Here is a 27,167-nt window from a genome sequence, read left to right as displayed (position 1 = left end):
GACGGGGCCGGCAGCTCCCCCCCGCCCGCAAAACCCCATCGCCGCCTGGGACGGGCGCACAGCCGAGATCGGGAGCCCTCTCCCCAGGACTGGGGGGTCCCCGCGGGGGCGACCCCCGCCTGGGCGGTGCCGGTCCCCGGCGCGGGGGGCGGGACATTGTTTCCAGCCTGACTCACCCCCGCCCCGCCTCCCGGGGGGGCGGCACCGAGGGGGGACACGCCCCCGCCCCGCGCGCCCGGCCGTCCCCCCCCCCCTCCCCTTTCACCCCCCCCCCCGCCCGGCACGGACCGCAATGATTTAGAAGTTCAGGAATCCCACGTGACGTCACGGAGGGTGATGTAATGCTTCTCTAAATAGAACGTATTGTAACCGTCCCTCAGTCCAACGTGGTTCCTCCGGCCGCGCTGCCGGTCCCGTCCCCGCCGCGCCGCACCGCGCCGGGCGGTAAGTTCCTAAAAATACGGGGCTGCTCTCCCCCCTCCCCACCCCACTCCCGGAGAGGCGCCCGGCGCGGCCAACTCCGCGCTCCGTCGCACGGCGCGGAGCGGGGCAGCAGCGCCGGGGTGAGCGGCTGGAGAGAGGGGGCAGCTTGCGGCTGGGGGGGCTCTTCCCTCCGCCACCGCATCTGCACCGGAGGCGGGAGCAGCCGGTCCCTTGCCGCGCCGCTGCCGCCGGGTGCGGGGATCCCGCGGTGCCCCGCCGGGGAGAAGGGGTGTGCACGACCCCCGCACCCCGCGGAGGGTCGGGCAGGGTGGCGGGGAGCTGGGGGTGCACGGCCGGCGAGCTGTGGGGCAGCCGGGCTCCCGGTCCGCATCTCGGGGAGTTTGGGAAGTCTCTGCGCGCCGCTTCCCGGGATGGGATGGGGATGGGGCGGCTACCGCGGGGCGCAGGCAGCAGCCCGCTCCGCGCTGCAGGGTGGGCAGGTCCCGGCGGAGGGTCCGCGGTCTCCCCGCGCCCCGCGGAGTGCTACATGGGCTCCTCGCCTCCGCCTGCCCCGGCGGCACCCGGCAGTTGACAGCTCGGCTGCCCCGCCGCCCCCTCTCCCCGCCGCCCCTAAACTTCTGGGCAAGTTTCGCGGCGGCGCCGGGGCGCCCCACCGAGCCGGGAACCGCCGGCGGCGGGCGCGGAGGGGTGCGCGGTGCGCGGCCGCCTTTCCCCCGTGGGAGACCCCGGGTGCCGGGCTGCTCCCAGCCCTTACGTCATGCTGCGGGCCGGTGCGGGGCTGATGCTCCGCTTCTGATGCCGTCGGGTCCCGGGTGGTGGTGGGGGGGGGGGGGAGGAAGGAGTGCTGACAAGGTCCCCTCTCTGCAGCCCCGTTCTCCCTTTCCAGCCCCGCTGCTCCGCTCGTCGCCCCCCCCTTCCCCAGCTCCGCGCCCCCCCTCCCCCTCCGCCACTGTCCTCTCTTACAGGGGTCTCTCTCTCCCCAGCGAAGTTTTCAGGACGCTAAGAGCTTCAGGAGTGTAAGGGGAATACTTGCTAAACTCTGCCTCCTCTATTATTTATGTCCAAGCATGGTGAGTGATCCTTCATCTCCAGGGCTTAATATAAGCTTTACAATCGGAAAGAGAGAGGTCGTTCGAAGATGGGGGTAGGAATAAAGGAAAATGAAATGTCCATATGTGTGTGGTTTTTTTTTTTTTTGAATCCAGACCGATATTAGGAGTATCTTAAGCAGCAAGATTAAAAGATTTCCATATATTATCAGTAAGAAACAGTGCTTAGCTAGATGAAATTATAGCTGGAACGGAAGCATAATAATTACCGCGAAGCATCTTGCTTGGGCTTTCCTTGAGACCGTGCAGTTTTCAGAGAGATACTTGCCCGCTGGCTTGCACCAGCCTTTCCTTGTCGGGCCGTTTGGACAAGCAGCAGTCTGTCAAGTAACAGTGGCGAAGGAAAACTTTCTTGTGAGGCACTGTCAGAAATAATCCAGAAAGTGGACTGAAAAAAAATTGGGAGCTGGAAGGTGAGAGCCAAATGCAAAAATGTAGCATAATTTGGGGTGTGTGTGTGTGTTTGCTGAAGGAGGTACACTTTTATAAGGGTATGGTTTATTTTCAGTAGAAAAGTGTGCAGTGTTGAAACTCGTTGCTCGCTGTTTTGTAACTTTCATGTGGTGAATGAGGCTGTCGGTATCAAAAGCTGGAAATTCTTTATTAAAAAAAATGGCTGAAATCCTTATTTGTGACTCCTTAATCCTAAGGGGAGCTGTACAGGTCGCAAAGCACTAGGGAAAAGTGTGATTAATGATCAGTGATTAGTGATAAGTGATTAGTGGTTTTATTCAAACTGTTACCTCTGACCAGAAGCACACATCAGAGGATTAACAGGCTCTTTAGATAAATGCTCATTAGTGGAAGGGGGAAAGCAAAGATAATAGGCGTGCACACAGGGACAACTTTCTAGGAAAATCATTCCTGTCTCTGGCATAATAAGCTCTATTAGCAGAAAGGCTCTTTAATTTAAAAGTTGCTTTTATCTTGTAAATCAAAGATAGATGTAGAAGTTCGCTGCGCTATTATAGCCTAAATTTTCCCATATCCACTAGATGTGGATTATCTCAGTAGTGATATTTTATTTGAAAAAAAACCAAAAACAACCCAACAATTGAATCTTTAAGAAAACTGAGCATTCCCAAGTGCTAAAGCCCTGCATCCCGAGGCATCCGCTCCCAACAGTTAACTAGATGGCGCAGTCCTGTTCTTTGCGAGTATATAGTCCTGGGTTATGAACTTAGCAAGTAGCAGCTTGCTAGGTGTCCTTCAACACTTACAACAAAGTTGATTCTGTGCTGGCTTGGAGGCTAGACAGTGCTCTGAGTTTGTAGTCACATTTTCCACGGCAGTTAATCTAGTGAGTTAAAGGCTACTGGAAAAATTAGTCTCATTTACTGAAAGAAACGGCGAGAGAAAGGAGAGAACGAGAGAGGGGCGAAGAGCTACAACCTGGGACGTAACTCTTGGTTGAACTGTGTTATACGGCTTTAATGAAGTACAGTTCTGATGGCCTTGATTACTGAAGCCTAAAAGCTCTCGGGAGTTTTCCCCCCAGCTATCACTGGCAAAGTGAGGTGCTTTTTTTATTTTATTTTATTTTATTTTTTTTAAAAGTCACTAAAAGGAAAGAACAGTTGGTGTGGTGGTTGAACAAAACAACTTGAACCTGACTGTGCTCTGCAGAAAATGGTAAGGAATCTATTTTTATGATAACTAACCAGGGATTTCTCATTACTCTCTATCGTGCATGGATTTGTGAAGAACTGGTATCTACTGCTGTCCAGAGATTTGGGGATGTTTCTGCCGTCCTGTTAGCTTACGTGGGATTTCTGTTTGTTTGCATCTGTGGAGAACATCAAAGTTTCAAAACTTTAAATGAAAAACTTGAGTGAAACAGGAAATAAAAATAATGAATTTATGGCATGAAAAAGAAACTGCGGTGGTCTTCTATTGTTACATCTTTAATTGGAGACTGTTAGGAGCAGTCAGACTAATGCTTAAAATCAAAAAGTTTTGTAATAGCGTATAAAAAAGGCAATAAGCTCTGTCTGCCATTCTTGAATATTGGATGGCACTCTTCCAGGAGTCAAAACTGCAGTATTTTAAAAACTCTACGCTTTTAGAACAATCAGAACCCTTTACCCTTCACCAAAATATCCATTAATAGTTCAGCTTCAATTTATCGAACTCTGCCTCTGCTAATTTAGCCCGGGGAATGTAAAGGGAAGCAAACCATGTATATAGATTAAAAGAAAAGATAGAAGCGAGATTGTACGTGTCATTTTATTTACATCACCATTTATCAGAATTACTTTCACAAATAAAGTGTCATAGGTACTTTTGAATTTGATGGTCACTTCCTCACATTGAGAACCTAAAATAACGCTTACGTTTATCCCGTGCACTGCAGAGGAGTTTTCTGTGAAAGATGGTTTCAGTGAGAGCTGGAGTTCACTCTGCAGTTGGTGAGCGAGAGGCAATCTCACAGAGCCTTCAGAAGGCAGCTTTTTACCTACTAAACCTTTCAGCTTTGCGTGGGCAGAATCTCTGCGAGCTCAGTGAGTGCTGCAGAGCGATTGGGAACTTGGTTATTAACTTGTCTGCTTGTGGCCCCCTTTAAAAACCCGTCTCTGCGCCCCTAATCAAGGCACGAGGATCTTAACTATTGGAAGAGTTCTTGCAAGGTTGTTGTTGCTTTTAAAACAATTTATTTGATCAAGGACTTTTCCTCTAATCTTTGACATTCTGTGTCTCCAGTTTCTGCTGTTAGTTAACTTTCTGGATTTTCCATAAACCTGTTGCTTTGAGGACTTATACCTACGTTTATGTATTATTAGCCGTCTTTCAAGCTTTATTTTAATTCCAGTGACCATCTTTCCTATAAACCCTTTATTATGAGAACGTTATTTCTGGACAAGATTTTGCAATAAAAGAAGAGCAAACTGTTTCTACTTAAATATTTTTTTTTAGTATTATTATTATTAAGGACCATATGATTTATTATTGGAACAAAATGGTAATTTTTCTCAAGACCCGCAAATACTGATTTTTCTTGTAGCTCGTTACAGGAAAACTCTACTCAGTAGATGCAGTTGCTGGAAACACGGACACATGTATAAAGCAACAGGTCTTTCGGTTCCGCTTCATAGGTCCAGGTGATTCTTTTGCTTTGATTTGGTTATGGTTGTCTCATACTAACCAAATTAATAGGTAGACGTATATAATTAAGATAGCTTATTTGGCCTAATCTTTCCTGTATAAATTCTCGTTGCGACGAATACTCATGAGTCCTAATGGAAATATTTAAAATGCTTTGAGATTCTGTCAGTCGTGAGTACTAACGGCAGGACTGATCAGGCAGTTTGGTAGGTCCTTACCACTCTGCAATATCTCAAAAGAATTTTCTGTTGATTTGTCTTCTCCACACTATTTAACCCCTGAAAAAACCCCACCCTTATTTCTAGGTAAATGATATATTCTGCTCTGCAAATTTATAATGCTCTAGGGCTTTTAGGGCTCTAGCCTTAAAATAGTATTTTTAGGACTTTTGCATTTTTCTGCCTTGAGAAATGATCAAAGTTGATCGTAAATTTAAAGCAACAGTTTGGAATAAGAACTATGAAAACACTTTTTCCTCTTACCAAAACTTGTATTACTATGCCAATTTTTAAGGTGTCGTATTCTCTGACACTGGCAAAACAATGATCTCGGACAATATCTTATCATGCCGTATTTGAACACTGGCCATATTACAGCAGTATGTACAGAAATTAGCTCTTGTAGACTTGACATGTGAAAACAAAATGCTGTTATGGAAATACCTTTTTTTGTGTGTGTGTGTGGTTATACATAGAATCAAAGAAATGATTTAAATTGTCTCAGGTGTACGTAACAAGCACAACATAACGTACATAAAATAATGATTTCGGTCAGTGATGAGGTAGAAAGACTTGTTGAAGCAGACAAGCTGTTGCGTCTCGTTACATCCAAGGAGCTGTTCTGTTGGTTTGTGCACTGACCGTTTGCTCCTGCTAAGGCTCAGCTTGAAGCGGCAACCCCGGCACTTTAAAATAATAGTATGCCTACAGTTTTTTCACTGAGGTGTTATTTTACTCTGTAATTAAAAATAGTGAGAGTCAGCAATTTTTTTTTTTACTGGACATCACATGGGAAATGCAGCTGTTATTTGCCCTTAGAGAGTTTGGAAAGGGTTGGTTGGAGTGGTTTGTAGGCTTCTAGATGGTGATATCGAATGCTATTTTAAAAACACAAAGAGATTTTCCAAGGATTTTGCTGAAGGCTGTAGGATTTTCGAAGTAAAACATTGAAAGCTTACGATAATTTCCTTAGCTTAAAAGATGTTTTGCTTTTGGTTCTTGTTTCCGTCTTATGTATTTTTATTTTTTTTTTTTGAGAATTTGTTCAAGGAATCAGTCCCGCACACAATTTCAAACTAAATGCCCCGAAACATTGTCATCAGCAGTGTCTGTCTAGGTGTGTGGTTTTAATTAGCTCATCCTTTGAGATGGCTCATGTCACTGTCCTGACACCCTTCCGCGTAAGGTGACTTGAAGGTGTGGGGTGCAACCCCGCTTGGCCAGAGAGCTCCACTCAGCGGGTGATAAGAAGGGCAACATCTTTAGAAGGAGCCAGGAGGAACGAGATTTGAATTTAATTGGGGGGAAAATACTACAAATCCCCTGCTACCTTTGCCAGCATCAGGAGCCGATTCTGCTTTTCTTTGGCTCTGAATGTTTTCATGACTCTTACTAGGGTACCGAGACCTCTGTTAGCTCAGGGGCTGGGCATGGTTTGATCTCACTCTCCACTTTCTACCCCACGTAAACTCTACAAATAGTTTCTATCGCTTTTTTTGGCCTTTGCAGTTTTTTCTCAAACAGCTTCCTTTGCTCTCATCTCAGTTTCTTTCCGTCCTCAGGGCCTTGTCTTTGGGTGCCACCATGCCGTGAACATTTTGATGCAGTTGAAGTGCGTGGTCCCAATCTCAGTATATTTCTGTGTTTTGAAGTTTTCTGTATGGGGAGGTACTGAGCTTAAACTGGTCATCCTTGAAGACACTGCCTAAATTTAATACAAGGGTTATCACGGAAATTTATTTAATTAGGCTGATCTTCCTCTCATTTAGAGGAAAAAGTGGCCTTTTTACCTTTTCGCTTTGTGGGCTTATGCCTTCAGTTACCCTTCCATTACCTGTATGGCAGCGTTATTCATAGCCAGCTTTTTTTTTTTTTGAGCTGTTTGCGAGCACTCAGAAATTAATTTGGCTCATGTGGGAAATTAACCTGAACTAGTGGTTCCTAGATTTAACATCTGGGTTTTTTTTTTTTTCCTTCTGGCCAAATGTAAGTAATGCTAGTTAATGTGTAATGCTCAACACAGGGGGCTCTGTAGCACAATAAACGGAATCTGAGATTGGGTTTAGGATGCGTTGTATGGAGTGACTACAACAGTAAGAACTAAATTGAGATGTTACCATATTGCACTCTCTCTCTATTTTTTTCCCCTTTATCGTGCTTTAAATCTTTCAATTCTGGAGTGCTGAGTTGGTATGGTAATTACCTGTAGAATAGTATTCTGTCTAAGTAAACAGCAGAGCACTCCAAGATGTGGATGATGGTATTAGTGGGTCACTCTGTTGTGCATTGATGCTGCAAATCAATTGGCAGTAATTCAGTCATGTGTGAACTAGTCTACCATCATTTCCAGTCCAAATATACGCCTTATTTAACTTTTTAAAAAAAGTTGTATTTAATAGCAACAGTTGTTTGCTAGGTGAGGAGCTTCAAATTGTGAATTCATACCTCTGTAGGTACTACTCGGAAGTGATTTTTAGCTGATTGGTTTAATCTGTGCCTGCTTTTGGTTCTGGTCAAGTCAGTGAATGAGTTTGTCACTAAATATTATTAGGAGCCCAGCTGCAACTCCAAAGGTGACCCGTGGGTGTGATGGCAAAGAGCTTGGAATTGTGTTTGTCCAGAAATGAGCACTGTCTGTATTAGAAATTTGGGCACGCTGATACCTCGCTTAAAGGGAACTTCTTTTCTTGGAATAGTAGTAAAATACAACCTGAAGAAACTAAAAGCTGAGCAATGAAGTAGGAAAAAGATAATCGATCACATTGTTCAGGAATATCTTTTACTAACTACTGTTTAACTTCATTACTGAGTGAACGTTTTAGGAAGAAGAAATCTTTGTTAAGGGTTTGTGAGGATTTCAACCACCACATCAACTTCATTTTTTTGTGACTTTAAAAACAAAAAAAAGGCTGCTTTTGTTGGTGATAATCGGGGGGTGGTGGGAAGGGGGGCATTTGCACATTTTTATTTTAAGGTTGGAGAGATCAAGATCAACATCTGTAGAGACTTCCATCATTTCCCAGGGCGTGCGCAAAATGAGGGAAAAGAAGAGATTCTGTAGTTAAAAATAAGTTAAGGAATTTTCCTTCTTTCCTCACTTCCATATCCTTAACTGTATCTGTGTAGCACTTAAACTTATATTATACCTGCTATTAAATAAGGTCAGCGTATGGTTTTTTACTGGCTGTGCAGTGGAAAAGTATTTTAAAAAGACAGTGGGGTAAAAATGATGTAAAAACTAAACCACATTCTACAATTCTCGTACTGCTCTTTTCATTCTTCAGCACAAATAAAGCAGCGCAAGGACTCGAGCATGAAAATAGGTTAAATTCGAGTAATTGCTGGTTTATCACAAAAAGTGAGAGAAAGCAGTAATTTAACTATTTTCATGTGAATCTTTAAAAGACAAGTTTCTCTAAATAACCTTCTATGAAAGTAGAAAGGATCAAAAGAGCCCTGGGTTTTATGAACGGGTAAGGAGAATTACATTCCTGTGGATTTAAAAAAAAATATCATAGTAGAGCCTAATTCTCCACTCACCCCGATACAAATCTGGAGCAACTCTATTGAAAGCTGTGGAGTTACCGACTGCTGTAACACTCATTGAGAAGAAAATTAGATTCACGGGGTCTATTCTGAACGTAGCCTGTCCGTTGTGCGCTGTGCAAATCCCATTATTAAAGTAATAGCCTGACATGTCACGTTAAGGACGGCTGTTTCCCCAAGATGAACACGCTTGCAGCTCTCCTCATCTTGTGACTACTTTTAAGGGGGCAGGGGGATATTGAGAATACTTATTTTGTGCTCAATTAATATTCCTTCCGTGCACTCTCCTTCCTCTCACGCGCTTTATGTGTGGGTGCGCAGTCTGCACTCTCCATCATCTATCTGTCTGTGTCTCTTTGGCTGTGACAGTCACCACGCCGGCCTCAGGCTTGCACGACGTAGGCGAAAAGCCCACCGCGATTTTCAGTGAGACGGGGCAGGATCTAATTCTGCTCCTAAATATGATGCGCATTTTCACTCTTAACAATACATATTGTGAATTGGGAGGAACGCCTTAGGCTTCAGTTATGTTTTATTTTTTGTGGAGTTTTGTAGGGTTTTTTTCCTTTTTTTTTTTTTTTTTGAAAAAAAAAAAGAGATGGAAGGGGGAAAGAAGCGGGAAGTCAGTGTAGCCCTGTAGTTTTAATAAGTTTAAGTATTCATTTGTAGGACTGGAAAGCAAGGCCCAAGCCACTTAAGCATCTTGCACAGTTCCCAGGCTGACCTGTGAGAGCAAAGTCTTTCAGAAATTGGGAAAAATCTTGTCACTGACTGAGCTACTCTGATTTTTTTTTTTTTTAAACTGCAATCAACAGGGAATACTGAGTAAGAAAAACATTGTAAAGATTGGTAAATAGACAGCGTCCAGCGTACAAACATTACCTTCCCTAATCGTGTCCACTTGCTTCCAATTTTCTTAATTTGACCCAGGGTATGTGGGGTCAGCTCTGTAACTCTTGAAACTGGTATAAATCCATTGACTTCTCTGAAACTGTGTGTACAGAGGGTATGGCCCACAGTTGTTTTATTAGTGGCACGCAATGGGCAACTTCGGCATATAATCTTTTGTGGGAGGATGTAACAAAAAGTTTTAGGTCTTATAACTGACCCTGGTGTGGAAGGGTTCTCTGGAGCTTTAACGATCCAGAGGTTAATTTATAAAAAAAATAATAAATGAAACAAATGCACAACTATTATTTCATTGCCAAACATTTTAAAAAAGCACTATTTATGTAGGCCCTATATAAGCACACATTGTCTTATGTTCCTTCTGCTGGCTTTGCGTTTGACTAAACCATTATTCTCGGAGTGCTGCTGTGCTGAGATCATCAGTGATGATGGTGTGAAAACAAATGAGTTTTAGCATGAGAAGTCACTATATAATTTGACGGGGAGGTTGTCAGCACCAAAACATCCACATTAATTTCATCTCTGGTTAAAGCAAAATAAAAATCAGGTGGCTAGTGGGAAAAATACGTTCTTAGGAGGAGGGGAAGGGGATTGGATGTAATTCTGCAAGGTGCTGTGTCAACTAAAAGGAGGACCTGTCTCAATCCCCATTGAAGTCAATGGGTGTTGAGGGCACTCGGGGACTAGTGGCTTTGTGTCCTTTTTCTCCAAAGTTTAGAAAAACTGCTGAGATGAAACTTAATTCCTCATTAATTCAAACTCCTAGCAAGTTCTTGGGAGAAAAGCTCTCTTTGTTAAAGATTGAGATACCCTCCATCTCTTCTATAGAGGGCTAAAAAAGTACGTGCTCTAATTCTGTAGCCTTCAAGGAGTCCTTCAACGCGAAGAGCAACAATAAGAGCTGATATTCTGCACATACCTTAACGGTACAAAAATTCCACTTCAGAGAAAAACATTTCTGGCCTCTGTTACATTACATAAAATAAGGACACAGCTTCCTATTTTATTCCATTGAAAGTGATCTTTAATGTTACCAAGAAGGATTTTATATTCCCCCATGTGAAATTAAAAAGCTTTGGGACTAATGAATGCAGCTACGTGTAGTCAAATAGGTGCTGTGATAAATAAGCTATCAAATGATGTGCATGCCATCTGCCCCCTTCTTTTTTTTTTTTTGTTTCACAGTGAAAAATTACGATGGATTCTTTTCAGTGTAAGTAGTTAAAGTCAATGAATCCCAGATGAGTCAATCAACTTAATGCCCTAAAATTTAGGGGTTCCAGATAGTTTATTTTACTGCTATACTGTGGCCTTACACTTGTACCTCTTACTGGATTATCTAAATTGAGCGAAGTTTGCAGGATACACAAGGAAACGCTTTGAAAACATTGCTCCCTCTGTAGCAGTTAGGATGTTACGTCTTGTATTTTCTCTCTTGCGTGATGTCTGATTCTATACAATTTTTCTTGCCAAAAAGCTGGCATTCCAAAATATTAGGACAGCCTATTTCTAGGCTGTCAGTCTTCCAGTTTTCATTTCAGAGTTTTTAGTCAGTGCGCCGTCAGCCAAATGCTTTTCAGCAGGCTGAAAGTTTTCAGGGACGGAATAAGCTTAGGAAAAATATTTTAGGCGTTGTAATGAATGCTAAATTAATTTATAATGAGGACAATAAGAGATACGACGATGACTGTCTTATCAACCTAGTCATGGAAATAGATACTTCTTTTTTTCTTTTAATTTGAGCTTGCTGTGTACTGAGGATGCCTTGCAGCGAAGTGTCGGTTTGGCATGCTGCGTACTATGAGGTCCTTGTTGTAGCTCTTCTTTTCAGTAAACGCCCTTCTTTAAACAGGGGAAGATGCGGTATTGGGAGTGCTGCTGAGCTGCGTGGCCTCGTTGCGGGGTGTGGGGGCACCGCACTGCACGGCGGGTGCGAATGTGGCAGTGGAAGCCACCACCTTATGCCTTTTCCCATTAATAAAATCGCCGGCCACCAGGGTTCAAATGCCTTCAGAAAGCCCAAGAAAGATTTCAGCCAACTCCTCCTTGGCTCCAGTGCTTGGAAAATACCGGTCTATGACAGGAAAGTGCCCCTGTCTACATTTGCAGAGGTTTTAGTGCTATGTAGCACCTGAAGTGGGCAGGTATCACATGGAGAATGCATTTTGTAAAATATCGATTGTTTGTAGTTCTGATGTTGCAGAATTTTAAGAGCAAAACCAAGGCTGCAATCAGGCAAATTGGCTTGTATGGAGAGGCTCTTGTGTACCTAGTAAATGATACACAGCAACAAACGGTGTAGCTTATTGCTGAGGGAGAAAAAGGCGAAAGCAAATACTCAGCGCTATGGAAATAAGCCTGTGTTAAAGGCTGGTTGTGAAAGAGTGAAATGAAAATGCAGAAAGTGGTACTTTTTAGCCTTTTATAATTCTCTGGATAGCATTTCCCTCATATGCCCAGTGCCTTCCTAATAGCTATCATCAAAATATACCCTAAAAAAGCGTCATCCTTTTGGTGCCCGCATTAAAACACTGGTTATTTCTCCATCTAATGACCAATTCTGCTTAGAGCCACCCGTGCTTTCAAGTATGGTGTATGTGAGATGGACTTTAAAACGTCGAGGTAGCCCCATATTTAGCACAGAGGGGATTTCCTTGCCGTTGTGTAGAGAGAAGACAGTTGGGCCACAGGGTTTCCCTGCAGCCCCATCCCATCCTGCGTTAAATCAAGTAGCAGTTGCCGTGGGTAAGGTGGGCATCCTGCGAGCAGCAGCTTTGGAGGGGAGTTCGTCCTGTGCAGACAGGCTGGTGACTCTTTTGGAGGCAAAAATAAAATCTTCACTGAAGACTTTCACGTGAAGAAGTTCACTGAAAAATACGGAGGCCTGAAAGCGTTTGCCGTTACAGCTCAAATTTTGTGACTATCTTCAGCCAAAATGAAAGGGGAGGAAAATATGTGAAAAAGTAAAAATACTCTATTTCAACATTTTTTCAAAATGAGATACGTCTCCTTTGGAAACTGACTTATATTAAGGAAGACACAAGGCATTAAATCTTCCAGAGATTAATTTTCTTTTTCTTTTTTTTTTTTTTTTTTTTTTGGTGCTGAATAAAGTCTTTCAGGTTGATGCAAACGTTTTTGTGTTTATCTGTATTTGTCTGCTCTCGGTTTGGGGGGCTTGGGTCTCTTTACCTTTCTTGCCTGCACAATATAACGCTGTGTATGTAAGACAGGGGCAAGCTCCTGGAAAGCTGTGTTGGTTGAAAGCTTCTTGTGGCTATGTAGAGGTCTTTTGTTGTCCAGATCTCCTGAATATTTCCTAAGGCTTGGTCTGATCTGGTTTGATCTGACTGGGACAGAGAAGATGACTGCCTTCCCTGGAGGGCAATGCAAAATTGGCTTAATCAACCGATGGGATCAGAAAAAATAGTCTGAAAGAAACCAAGTCTTTGTATGGCAACTTCGCTGAGAATAGGTTTAGTAGAGTCTGTTCTCTAGGAACACTGTCAGAAATATCTTGGAATTTATTTTCAATTAAATCATTGCATAATTGTGAAATTCAGAATTGGAGTAAATGGAGAAATAGTCTTGGTTTTGCTGCTGGCGTAGGTTTTTAGGGTCTTATTTATTTCTCCTTTAGGGGAAATGTGGATGTCTTAAATGGAAACCTATTACTGGGAATTATCTGGTGGAAGTTCTGATAAAAGGTTAGATTAATTTGAATATTCAAGGATGGATTCAAAGGGAGCTGAAGGAACAATTAATGTTTTATAGCTACAGATTTTTTGTTTGCCTTTGAGCAAATTATTTTCTCAGTTTTTATCGTGAGGCATATCGGGTTTTGGGGAGGAAGAAATTCTTGCTTATTCTAGTTAAAAGTGTGGAATTGCATTTCTTGCAGCTTTTCTTAAATCATGTGGAGTATTTAATCTCCATGTGATGGCTCTTTAACTTGTCTTTTCAAGTGTGTTTTTTGGTGGCTTGATGGTATGTAGAACATTTCCTTCCTGTACTTCAGCATTTCCAACCAAAATCGGAGCATGTTTGAAACCTTAGCTTATTCACACTTCCTAATCATAATCCCCTTGGTTTCCTTGTCAGCACCTTTTTGTGGTATTTCTCTGGACACCTCTATCTAATATCTCCAGAGGTTATTCTACAGAGTAACCTCTGACAAGATCTATTACTTACTACTTACTGCTTTTAACAAGGTGAAAAGAGGTCAGGCTCTGTAAAAGGCAGGCATTATTAGAAGACTGCTGTAGAGTCTCTTGGTGGCTTGTCCATCTCTTCTGGCAGCACCGTCTGTGAATCAGTTCAGAAGCCTCCACCAAAGCGCAAAGAAAATACATTTATGACTGGATATGTTCATATGTAGATAACATACATCCTCGGGAAAGCGGTTACTACGTGTATTACAAAGCTCCAGGTTGTTTCTCTGTCAAGGTTGTAGCCTCCCAATGTGCCCACTGGAATTTGTGAGATTTCTGCTGTCAGCTTCAAGGGTAACAGGTTTTGAGGCTGTTTAGTTTTTGTATGATCCATTTAACTGAGCTTCGTGACCGATGCTAATGACTTCTGCTGCTGCCAGAATTGAATTGGTAATTTGGTTACCCCTCCTGTCAGAGTTCAGGATCTTCTAAATGAGAGTTGGTGTTGTCTATTTCTTTAACCAAATTAAGATGCAAAAGCTACCTCTTCTTCATTTGAAAAAAAACAGATTGCAAAATCTCACTTTGTCAAAAGAGTAACTACAAGATCCTTTTGGCTGACATACAAAATCTTAGAAATTAGGCAAAACATATTTTCTCCCAAATTAATTAAAAAGCTGAGAAATTTTACAGGAGAGTTTAGACAGATCCCAGAGGTATCTAAAATGCAATTAAAAAAAAAAAAGTCTAGTCAATTTATATGCATGCATCCTCTAAAAAGGAATGAAGAAAATCTTTCTAGGGAGCTTTGAAATATCTTACTCTGGGGTTTTGCCAATGAAAGACGATGAATTTTTTTTAGCCTGGTTCTATCAGTTACTTACCGCAGCTTGCTCCTTTGTGACTTCTGTACATGTAGAACCTACAGAAACTGTCGGTGTACCTTTCAGATGCAAATAGCTATAGTACAGGGGGAAAAATAACCAACCTGCTATCTGAGGCTTAACGGTAAGTCATAAGGATTTTTCCTCTCATCCCCAAACACTGAAAACCAGGCTAACTTGTTGCAAACATAGCTTTCATTTTTTGTCCAGAGCCTATCAATTAACCGCAGGCATCCAGTGACTGAAGTGCTCTGCCTTGGGATAGACTTTAAATTTGATTTACCTAATGGGAACCGATTGCCACATGACTACCGTATGTGCATGGCACGGGCAGCTGGGGCCGAGCCCTTCGCAGAAATTAGGCATGATAACTGGCTTGAGAATATCTAAAGGTATATAGGGAGAGCAGGGTGTAAACGTGAAATGTATCTTACTTATTTTTGCTTCAAACGAGAAAATGAAGAGAAGTAACGCTTTTTTCCAGTATGATCACGTAGAGGTTAATGTATATACTGCTAAGGCAAACCAACTTTCTGCTAGGTGAAAGGAGGTTTCCTTGTTGGTTATCATTCTTGATGTTCTGTTTGTTTCCCATGTCAGCAATGTCCCAAGAATTCATTCAATAAGAACTTACATGTAGGAGTGTCTTGGAATATTCCTTTTTGCCAACCTCACTCTCTATTTTTCAGCATGCAGACAAGTCCTTTTTTGATTTTTTTTTTTAAAGTGTTTTTAATTTTATTTATTAATTTATTCTAATTGCATCTCCCCCTTCGGTTCAAACTCTTTGTAGCTGGACACTTAGTAGTTTACCAAGCAAATTGGCCTTCTGCTTAAATGTTAAAATTAAAAGCTGTATCCTATGGGCAGAGTAAGGGCTCCGTGCTTGCTCAGATGAACAAGCGTTTGCAGAATGTTTCTTTGAGACTGAACCCTAGAGAACAAGACCAAGAGGTTGTAAGGTGACGGGATGCATCAACATGGTAGAGCAGCAGAGGGATAAACGAATCCTTACAGAGAGGTGGAAAAGCTGGGAGTCAGTTTCCCGGCCCATTTTTGGAGTGAGAAAGATGAAGACTTATCTAGTGGGGGCTTGGGAGGCAGGAGGTAGTGTAGAGGCAGGGTCGGGCCAGCCAACAGCAGGGAGAAATCTGCTTCTCTCTAAAAGACTTTGGGTTTTGTGGAGCCTCTGAAAAAAAAGCCATGAAGTCAACCTCTGCAGGTGGAATCCATCCCTGCTAGAAACTGTTGACCTTTTACAGTAAACCTAGGCCTTAATACAAGTTCAATACAATGATCCTAGTATTAGGATTTGTACATTTTAAGTTCCAGCCACAGAAGTAAGGTGCTACCAGAATAGAAAGGAATTGCTTTCTTCTCTCTACCCTGTTTTGACTAAGATACAGTAACTCACAGTTGGTGAATAACATCTGATTTACATTCTCTGAGATGGTTGTATACGTGCTTCTTTGTATTATTTTTCCCCTAAAACAGCCACAAAAGCCCTACTGCTCACTGGTGTAAAACCTTACACTGTCTTAAAGGGGAATTCCAGGTACAATTGCAAAAAAAAGATGCAGAGCCCGTAGTGTGCGGAAAAATAAGGGTCACGCTCTCTCTCTCTTCACATCTGCTTTCATGCTTCCTTTTACTCAAGATTTTAAAATATTAGCAGTGTTAGAAACAGTGTGTGCCCGATTCTTGTTGCATTGGTGCTGTAAGGTGCGTTTGCATGGATTTCATTTTGCCACAGATGAGAGAGATGGCTCTGCACAATGGGCAAACTGTCACTTAAAACCAAACTCCCGCTTGGCAGTTCCCTTCGCCAAGTTCTAGGTGACACCCAGCTTTGCCTCCAGCCCCCACTCTGGTGGCTGGGAAATCTCTCTGCTGAACTACCAAACCCCTTATTAAGTGTAGAAGACTGTGAAGCTGTAAATACAGAGAGAGTGAGTACTTGGAGTGGTAGCTGAAGGTCAAAGAAGATTAGAAGAATAAAATTAAAAAAAGAGGAAAAAAGGAAAAGGCCCAATGAATCCTGCTGGGTGTGGTAACCGAGAAGATGTGAATTCTCTTGACTGTTAGCTTTTGCATAGCCTGGTTGGGAGAATTCAGTTCAATCTAAATGCATTTTAGATTTTCTTTAACGTACCTGTGTGATGGTTAACTTTTATGCAGATGAAATTACAGCTACAAATCTGTTAGCAGCTGAGAAACTCACCGCTCACCACCTCCTCTCCACATGTACCTATGGCAAGACCAAAAAAAAAAAAAAGCAGCTACAGGGCTTCCTGTCCAAACTCTTTGCTTTTATTGTAAGTTTTGTTTCAAACTTGGAAACAAGAGATCTGCTTGGCTTATCTGGGAGCTTGCTTGTCACCGTGGGTATGGTCTTTTCAAGTAGTGGTTGACCACGTGCTTGGTTTGCATCAGCTGGAGCAGAAACCTGGGCCCTGCTGGGAACTGAGGCTCTTCATCAAGAGTTTGGGCTGTGTTAGCTCCTGCCACTCATTTGACTCCTGCCCAGGAGGATGCATCTGTCTTCCCTTCATGGGTTCCTGCTGGATAGGGGGAAGGCAAATCCCCTGCCCTGCCTTCTCCTGTAATGTTCTCTCTAAGTGGTCTGCCTGGGCTCCCTGGGTGAGCACAAGCTGTGGCATGTATATCAGGGAATTCCCCCAAATCTAGGGTCATCAAAATTATGTCTAAACATGGTGTGCTACAGCGTTTCTAACAGGAAGCACCGGTTTACCAGAGCAGAAGGGATGTTTGCAGGTTTCCGTAGGTATTCAGTTGTGGTAGGTGGGTGAATATTCCTTCCCCATGAGCTGGACCCAGTTTGGAAGATGAGATTTTCCTTTCTGGCAGGCCGTGCTCGCAAGGAGAGAAGCTCTTTCCTTCTAGAGCAGCATCTTCTGGTGGCCTCCTGTGCTCAGTCTCTTAAGGCTGTTGAAACAGATTCGGAGGAAACAGCCCCAGGTGAATTGGAAGAGGGGTGAAAGTGCGGAAATGTGTTATTTCCCAATCAGTGATGTTCTCAGCCCCTCCCACATCTCCAGGATAAGGTTCATTTGCCATAAGATAAGGCAGGTTTTCTTATCACGAACAGAAGACTCCAAAACAACATTGGCTTCAATTTCAAAGCAAAGGGGAAATGCTAGTTCAGAGGAATCTGTAAGTCAGTGAAGGTGTTTTGTGTCAAAAGACAAGTTCTTTTCTGGCTGTAAACATTGTTACACTATTTACAATATAATACTGGTGTTTATACTTTAACTTCTTGCCTATTAGAACAAATTTACTTTCAAGATGATTAAATGCTCTTACTTTTTTAATGTTCTTCTTACCAAGTTGTGTAGCGATCATGACTTCTTACGGAATAAATGATCCAGGTTAGGTGATTCTCCTGTGCCAGATGGATAAAAAATCTTGCAGTAAATTGGTACGGTATTAAATCAGATTGCTGCTGTTGTGCTGGGCCTCTGCTCTAAGATGCTTGTAACTTCTGCATTTCCAAAGGCTTGGAAAAATACTCTCATGACAAACTAAACATAGTGGGTAATGAAGGCTAAAATCGTTTATACTCATCACATCAATTGGAAAATAATCTTCACTCAGCAACTCTTTTTTACCAGCAAATTAAGACAGGCAAGTGAGTATGTTGGTGTTAGGGATTGGGTTTACTTTCCAGCAACTTCTGGTGGGCTCTAGCGCTGTTTTCTGCCCCAAACCAATATAGAATCATAGAATGGTTCGGGTTGGAAGGGACCTTAAAGATCATCTAGTTCCAACGCCGCTGCCATGGTCAGGGACACCTCCCACTAGACCAGGCTGCTCAAAGCCCCATCCAGCCTGGTCTTGAACACTTCCAGGGATGGGGCATCCACAGCTTCCCTGGGCAACCTGTTCCAGTGCCTCACCACCCTCACAGTAAAGAATTTCTTCCTGATATCTAACCTAAATCTCCCCTCTTTCAGTTCATCCTCTCTTCCTCTGGGTGAGGGCTTTTCTTCTCAGTTAAGTCATTTGTGTAAAAAAAAAAAAAAAAAAAAAAAAAAAAAAAAAATTCGTATGGATATGTTGTAACATGTTGCAGTCTATCGAGTAAAGTCTGGGTTTGTTGTCTTTGCTATCTAGGCTTTTTAAGTGACTGCAGGCTGTGTGCATCTGCCCGCACTTCACTAAACATAATTTTTTGGTTACTTTTCACGTTTTGTTTTTTGTGTGGGGTTTTTTTTTGTGGGTGGTTTTTTTTTTTGTTTTTTTTTTTTTTTTTTTTTTGAGATGGAAGCTTGCAAACCCCCAGGAACGCCTCGCGCTCTTTTCTAAATAATGGGAAGGAGGGAGATCGTCGCGCTTGGAAGCAAAACACGGCTCCTCGCCCTCCCGAGCGTTCTCGCTTTTTATTTTCGGCCGGTCCTTCGTGCTGGATTAACTCCGTTTCGCCAGCAGAGGCTGCTGCCAGCCCGCGCCTGGTGGCGGGGCGTGGTCTGGGCGTGGCAAGGCGTGGTCTGGGCGTGGCAGGGCCGGGCGGGGCCGGGCCGGGCCGGGGCGGCGGAGCCGTCCCGGCCCCGTTCGGCCCTGCCCGAGGGTTTGGTGTCAGAAATTATTACAAAATTCCAGAAAAATGAGAGCCTGACGCACTCTTCAAGTGACACCTGCTTAGGAATAATTTGTTAATTGCTACTTGGCGGCTGGTTCTTGTGTTCTTCAAATGAATAGGTTTCGTTAATATCGCGTACTAATTTACCGAAGAGCTACTCGCTCTAATGCAACAATAATAACGGGTAATTACCTGCTGCAGTTACTCCAGCCTGCTTGCAGGGTTCCGCTCTGGAGGAGAGGGAGGGGGAAATATGTGGGATAGAGAGGAGGTTGTATTCTTCTCTGGTGTAAAGTCACTTTATTCCCTCATGTCAAGAGGTTGTAGCTTGTAAATCCACCACCCACTTGCTCGGTGTTGGAAGCCTTTTTCCCAAGGAGCTCTGGCGTGGTACGGTCCTGGCTTCCCGCAAAGAGGGCTCGCCGGAGTCAGCCTGCGACTGCAGCGCTGGCGTTTGCACAACTGCTGTTCTGCGGCATGTAACATCGACATTTTAGTCTAATTACAAGCCGAACAGCTGGCCCACGCTGAAAATGATTGAAAATTTTTCCTAGTGAGACAAGGGGAGTTCATTTTTTTTGGTGAAGTAATTCTGCATATTTTATTGCTATGCCCGGTTTGAACATGAAATGTGTATCTGACATTCTAGCAGACTACATATATGCGTGTATGTACTTTTGGTAATGTTATTTACTTTGTATGCATGGAAATCTGTTAACTCAGAATGCGGGACTTCAAAGCGAAGCCAGGCACGTGACTGAAAATTGAAGGTACTGTGTTGGGCGTACGCCACTCTCACTGTGGTCAGCTTGAGCTGTAAGTGCTCAGTCGGTGAAAGGTATTTGCTTTGGACCTATGTACTGCTGCTGTAGGCCAGATTTCTGTCCATGAAATGGTACGTATTTCTTTTTATGCAACTGTAGCGAGTGCTTTTATTGGTGAATATTTGGTTGCTCGCCATAGTTTTGTTTTCATGGCATGTACCACCATATACACCAGTAACGCATACAGTGCGTAGTGATACCTCCCAGTTTAGTGCAGGACCCTTAAATTAACACATGTAAGAAATTTTATATTCTAGCAATGTACAAGAAAAGTTTAATTAGTCACTTTACTATGGGAAATAGATCGTACTGTCCTGGTTTCAGCTGGGATAGAGTTAATTTTCTTTCTAGTAGCTGCTGTGTGTTGGGTTTATGATGAGAATAATGCTGATAACACGTATTGTTTCAGTTGTTGCTGAATGATGTTTACATTAGTCGAGGACTTTTTCAGCTTCCCATAGAAGCTGAGAGGGAGCATAGACAGGACAAGCTGGCCAGAGGAATATTCCGTACCACAGACATCACGATCGGTGTATAAATGGGGTCTGGCCGGGGGGCAGGAATCTGCAATTGCTGCTTGGGACGGGCTGGGCAACCCATCATTGGGTGGTGAGAGCGACTTGTGTTGTGTCACTTATTTTGTATATTCTTTCACCATGATTATTATTTTTCTGTTATTGTTCTGTTAAACTGTCTTTATCTCAACACGAGTCTTTTTCCTTTCCTCTCCTTTTCTCCCTCTTCTCCCTATCCTAGCAAGCGGGGAGTGAGCGAGCGGCCGCGTGGTCCTAGTTGCTGGCTGGGGTTAAACCATGACACATACAAAAGTATGTAAACAAATGTATACCAACAAGTACAGTATGTAAATAAGTATATAAGTTACAGTACATACAGGAGAGTAATGATGGCAGTATTTGTCATTGATTTCCCACTTGCTAGTAGGTCTATGATGGTAATGCATTTGGCCACAAGGACAACTATGAGAGAAAACCTTTTGGTTTATAGCTCTCCTCTTCTATACAAAACGTACTACTGGCAAAGAGGAGGGAGACTCCTGCTGTGAAGGGGCAGTGGCCACTAAGCGCATGTGGGTATTTCGTGTACAATAGTCTGGGTATTAACGTGAGCGGACACCATGTTGCTAGGAGAAGCTACTTTTAGGAAGATAACTGTTTGCAGGAGTACTGCAGCTTTGGCTATCATTAAATCCAGGTGCACGTAAACCGTATGCATGAGCTGCAGTCACTTGGGTGAGCTCACAAGTGGGTTTGGGCTTTTTTGGTGTGGGTTTTTTTTTGTTGTTGTTGTTGTTTGTTTATCTGGGGGAGGCTGGGTTGTTGCTCACTTATGACTGGTGACCAGGTGCCCATTCATGGTTTGGGAGTGAACTGCTGGGATTGCTGTAGTCCATCTTAGCCGCTAGGTCCTTCTCAATTGTATATACTTTTTTTTTTTCTTTTTAATGTGTCTGCTAGACATTACTAACAGAAGTCTGTGGGTGGCTAGCTTTGTTCCTGGGCTTCCCTGTTCATGTTTTTGCTCTGGCTGCACCTCGTGCTTATAGTGCCTGAGAGCTGGCATCTCATAGCCGCCTTTGCTTGTTTCCACTATCTGGGCTTTGACTTCCAGGCTCCCTGCCACCCCCACCCCCTCTGCATTGCTGGATATTAACTGAGTACAAACATCAAATCGCTGATGCATATCAAATCTGGAACGATGGTCAAACACTCTACCCACTTGCGTCTGGGTGTTTCTTGCAGGTTTTGGATTTCTTAGGATTTAGCATTGAGTCCCCATGTCCAAAGCAGGAAGTCGGATTGCTTTTCCATTTCAGCTTGTGTTTAGGAATAACTGAAACCAGTTCTTACAGTCTTGAAATGCCTCTTCCTTAACATCTTCTACAATGAGAGCAACACTAAGACGCAAGTCTCTTATGTCTGGTCCAATTTACAGTAGGCAAGGCTGGTGCCCTTGGTGTTTATATTTGGTAGCCAATAGATGCGGCAACATGCCAGACCTACTTTTATCACCATAAACAAAGATGCCCTGGATGTATCTTGGTAGAATTGCCTCAGCTGGTGCTAATGGATTTTGACCTCTTTGCTATGCCTTCTTTCTTAGCATTTTTGAATTGGTGTACATCCTCTGATTTTTATTTCCTCCCCCCTCTCTTTTTTGCTAGGGCGGCTGATCTAATCTTTACTAGTTTCTACAGGTAGAGTGCCTTTTTGCAGGATTGTTGGATTCAGCAGCTCTCCTCAAGCATGGAAAACTCTGCATTTTAGTGGTGTTTTTTTTTTTTTTTTTTTTTTTTTTTTTTTTGCCTTGGCTCTACCTCATTTTCTAGGTGTCCTTGTCTTTGAAACTTAACCTATGTGTTCAGCCAGAGCACTGCGTGACCTACAGTGGCTATTCATCCTCAGGGTATTAGATGAAGGAGCTGTGGTGTTGTATTGCATTCAAATCAGTGTCTTGCTCTGCCCCCGTTGCCCAGCGGTGGGTGGTACTCCTGTGAGTCATCTACTATAAATGCCAAATGATAGCATCTTTTGCTTCATGATGTTCTTATTGGCAGCGTCGCGCATCACCAGCACTCGGTCACATTTCTCCTGTCTAATATTGCTGCTCATCACAATTGCAGTGATCATGTTGCAGCTGGCTCCGTAACCCGGCTGGAATCTAGCTAGTTGTTTGATCCAGTAGCACAGTTGCAGATATAACTGATAGTTTTCTTGTATAGTATTTGCACACAGACAACCTTTGCTTAAGTTCCATGTAATATATTCTCCTCCTATAGGGATTTTTTTTTGTCCTCAATCACTGCTCGTACAACTATGTGAACTACTCACCTACCTCCCCAGGATTACTGCGGCATTAGTATATAAAGCAGTTCTGTTTCCCACAGTTGTCCGTAGTCTGTGCATTTATTCTTTTTTTTTTCTTTCAGCCTTTCCTGATGATGCTTTCCAGATCCTGTGCACAGGATCAGGGTGCCAGCAATCTCAGTTAGTCTGTCTTTGTTCTAACCTTTAAATTCTTCAAATGTGTCTCTGTGTACCTCATCTTCACTAGAACTTATCACTGTTTTGATCCTTTCCCTGTGTAACTCAACTGCCTGTTTTGTTTGCAGATATTTAGCTTGGGTTAAATTTGTTTCCTTCTATTGATCGTTCTACAAATGCTCTTGTCCTAAGTAATGATTTTTGTCTCTCTGAACTTGAAGTGGATGGCCGCATTCTTAGTTCTGTAATGCAAGTATCTATTCCTTCCTAATGTCTCATGGCATCAGGTTGAATTTTTTTTTCTACAGTATCCTTTTATTTGAGGTCACAGAACTCACTGTACACAATTTATATTTTTTCCAATATTTCTAGCATTTTAAACATAATCTTCTCATTCACTTTTTGTGTGTTTCTTTCCTGTACTCTTCACTGTCAGTCTAGGGGAATGATGGGACAGTGAAGTAGTAAAACTTCTAAAAATTCATACAAATTCAGGTCTTGCTCCTATGACTGTGCAATGGATTTTGTCTGGAAACTGAACTTTTTTGGTCATCTGAATCCCTTCATGTTGTCAGTACTTTCTAAAAGCTACATGTGTGTCTGTTTTTAACGCTCTCCCTTGCAATATCACACTTAGGCTGGTTGCTGCCATGTTTTTTTAGTATGTTGGGTGCTGGTTATTGATGCTAAAGGATCCCGTTTCTTAAGCGAAACTTTAAAAAAATAAAAAAAAATACCCTGCTACTTTTGTCAATGCAAAATGCTACATAATACCTCTTTAACTTTCTGAACTTGTGGGCAGTTTTATAAAGTCAATGGCAATCAACTGCTCTTCATCTCCTGGCCTACAGGTGCCTGGGGGTACCCTACGTACCCGGTATGCTCCGGATGTCCCGGTGCAGGAATGCCGCAGTGATTTAGCGCAGGGCAGTCCAGGTCTGCATGACCCATGGTGAACCACGCCGAGGCAGACCTGGCTGTGGTAGAGCTGCTCAGATGTCTCTGGACCATGTTTCCTGGTGCTCTGACTCCTATGGAGGTAAATTTGATATGGCGCACACTAGTCTGCATTGGTCTCGTGACAATAGCTCAAGCAGGAGAGCGGCATTTGAACCATCAGCCTGACCTCAGAGCCTTGCCAGAGCCTCACGGGCTCCGTGTAGCACTGGGTACAGCATTTCTCTGTCTGCAGCATAGTTAATCCACTGAATCTGGTTAAACCACCCATGGATAATTGAGAGCTGAGAGTGCTTGTGTGTGCTGAAACTTAAGCATGCAATCCAGAGCTTTGATGAATCGGCGCACTAATGATTACCCAAGGTGCAAAGCAGTGTGGAACTGGAACCAGGATTTCTGGGACTTCAGTGGGAACATGGAGAAAACAAAGCAAGTAACCCGCTTTAAAGCTGATTTACAGAAGCAGGTGTGCTAATCCTGCAACCCCCCTTACTCATGAAGTTAGCTTGGGAAGACCAAAAATACTAGTAATACTCCCGTTTTTTCTGCAAACTTGTCCCTCCTTAAAGTTTTAACTTTGAAGCCTGTCTCATTTTTCATCTGTTCTGAACACAAGACTTCATGGTGCATCGTCTCTTGTTTTAATTTGTTCTGATATTGATGCCATCTCTCCCCTGAAGTCCCTTTGCTCGTGTGCCCTGTCAGTAGAACAGAGAAGTTACCACCTCCGTACTTTCTGATGTTGACAGTTTATGTATGCTAAGCTCTTTACAACTGAAAAGTGCTTATCATTATTATTATTGCAGCATTATTTTACTGCGGATCTCCTAAAAGTTTTTAACTTTTCCAGATTAGTTCCAAACTTGCATTTCTCCCGCATTTGCCAAATCTTGAGACTCTTTCCAGATTCAGAGCCAATAACATTATCACTGTTAGTCAGAACTTGCTTGGAAAGGGGATTTCTTCCATATTGGCCTGTGTTCCATCATGGCATCGAACACTTGGAAGGTCTTGGCCCCTTTTCTGAGCACTGTTTCAAACACATTCATGCCAAAGGAGGAAAAAGTAATTGGCTAAAACCAAGTGATCATCATATCTATCTTTTTTAAAAGTCATTATGTTAATTTTCCTTGAGGGACTTCTCTTTGGATTGTTCTGTAACTTAATTTTAAAAAAAAAGTGATCTTGGTTGAAAAGCTCTTTCACTGGTTATGAAGGGATTGGTACTTTGCTTACAATGAATTTATCTCTTTTTTATTTTTCTCTTTTTGTGCAGCAGAAGGCAATCAGTATTTAATAAATTAAAGACAAATGAGAAAAATGCAAATATTCCCTTCTGCTGGAGGGATATATTTCCGGGGAGAAACCAGGCCAGGAGTGGCTTTCAAACTTCTAAATCTGTTTTATGTGGTGTATAAGAGATTGCTGTCATCACCCAGATGCAGGAAATACCAGCGCTGGGCTTAAGGGGGACAAAGTAAACTCGACAATGGACTGAAAAGAAAAATAAACAATCGACCAACCATTTTTATGGCTTGTTTTTTTCTCTTGCTTTAACAGTAACATTCACCTTCATTTACCAGAGTTCTGTGAAACATCTGTATCAAGCCTTAAACTTGCTTGACCTTAGTTTAGGTTCAAGGTTCAATATATTCCATGTGCATGGATGATTTTACAAATCCACGAGAGCTCTGACTCTATGCAAACCTTTTTCCCTGTCCCAGATTTGGCCTCCTTCTCGCTAAATAAATCCAAGGACAACTTTCTCTCTCTGTCTGTCTTTCTCTGAAGATTGCTGCAGGGGTGCCCTTGGGGCTTGCAGGGTGTTACAGGGTTTAGGAATAGAGAGGGAAAGTTGCCTTAGAGGATGAAGTCAACCTACCATAACAACTGCCCTGGATGCAGTCTTTTATAACTTGAAGAACTGAATTTAAAGGCTTCGTTTTGCTAAATCTTCCAAAACAAATGGTTCGGCATCTGTATGCTGAATTACAATTTTAAAATCTGTACTAGTTCTCATTTGTAAAATCGGGACCAATCTCTAAATGTCTCTGAGCAAGTCTCCGAGATGAACAATTTCTCTCCTCCAGCTGCCTAGCTATATTTCTTCCCAGGGCTCCTGCGGCTTAGTTTAAAGCTATATTACAAATAGTTGCATGTATAAGGTACAAAATTTGGGTCTTAAAGATCCTGATGGCAGCCAAACCACGAGGCTGGAAACAGAAAGGAAGTGCTACGAATTTGTTACAGCTTCCCAACACAAGTTATATTGATAACATTATCATTTAAATCTATTTCAAAAGTAGCTTCTGTATGCAATAGCATACAAGCTCAATCGATATCTAAAGTGATATTACAGCTATTATCTGAACATGGATGGAGTTTGGGGAAAGCAGGATGAGAAAACGTGGCTTGTTTTCAGTGGTTAGACAGTCTCTGTGCGGGATTGCCCCCACAGGATGAGATACTCCACCCTGCTCGGCGTCCTGCGTCATGGTTGGTTTCCACCTAAGGAAGGCCTGCACATGCTCAGCTGGAGGGTTGTTCTTACATGATCAGGCAGGTAACCATGTGCAGGGCGAAGGCCTCCTTTCCCCTGGGATGGTGTGGGATATTTCCTCGCGCTAGTTCCAGCCAGTCCCACAGCTGGGCGGTGCCATGTGAATGGAAGTGTGGAGGCTGGAGGCAGCCTTCTGCTCTGGTGGCAGCAAAGCATGATCTGGTTGCAAAAAAAAAAAAAAAAAAGTGACCCATCTTGGACACTTTCTTAACCTATCACTTTCTCTCTAATCTGTGCTTTAAGAACATGAATAGCAAGTGTCATGCTTTTTTTTCTTTTTTTTTTTTTTTTTCTTCTTCTTCCCCCAGTGTGCTCCTACCCATAGGTTTAAAGGCACTATACAGACAGGCAGCCAGCATTATCCTAGCTCAGACAGCTGTGGCAACTTTGGGTATGGAGGAATGGGTTTTTCAGACCACATACAGGCATCTGTGTGGTGTCTGAGCTAATCCTCTAGGCTTCTTTCGGAGTCAGTAGAGAGAGATTGGCAATTCTAGCTCATGATTCCTCTCTTCCCAATATGGATGTCTGCGTCAAGTGGGTAGTGTTCATGTGCCTGTTTCTCTCCATTGATTATGGAGGAAGTCTGGGCTGATCGACTGAGATGGAGGTGCTGAGGATGCTTAAAGTCAAGTTGATTATGTGTGCCTCATGCAACGCAGAAGCCTCTCAGATTTGCATGGGTTGGCAGATTTCTATCTGGAAGGGGCATATCGACATCAGCAGAGTTTTGTGTGTGGATTAGTCAGTCCCGCTGAAAGACATGGCTGATTAGCTCAAGAGCAATGTTGTGCTGATAGTCCTTCCACAATGTGAGCTATAGTATCTCTGCACAGCTCTGCATCGTGCCACCTAAACAAG

The 27,167-nt window shown here is 43.0% G+C and overlaps 1 protein-coding gene across 3 annotated transcripts in view; it reads left to right on the top strand.

Moving 5' to 3' along the window:
- Positions 1-317: 317 nt before the first annotated feature.
- Positions 318-27,167, top strand: part of CREB5 (cAMP responsive element binding protein 5) — a 261,442-nt gene continuing 234,592 nt past the window's right edge. For 2 of the 3 annotated variants that reach the window (XR_008464938.1, XM_054192084.1), the window contains exon 1: positions 318-444. The gene's annotated coding sequence lies outside the window, so the exon portion shown is untranslated. The remainder of the gene's footprint in view (positions 445-27,167) is intronic. The other variant, XM_054192085.1, reaches the window with a different exon arrangement.

This window comes from Rissa tridactyla, chromosome 2 (genome assembly GCF_028500815.1).
Source record: "Rissa tridactyla isolate bRisTri1 chromosome 2, bRisTri1.patW.cur.20221130, whole genome shotgun sequence".
NCBI lineage: Eukaryota > Metazoa > Chordata > Aves > Charadriiformes > Laridae > Rissa > Rissa tridactyla.
This window is presented reverse-complemented; position numbering and strand designations above follow the sequence as displayed.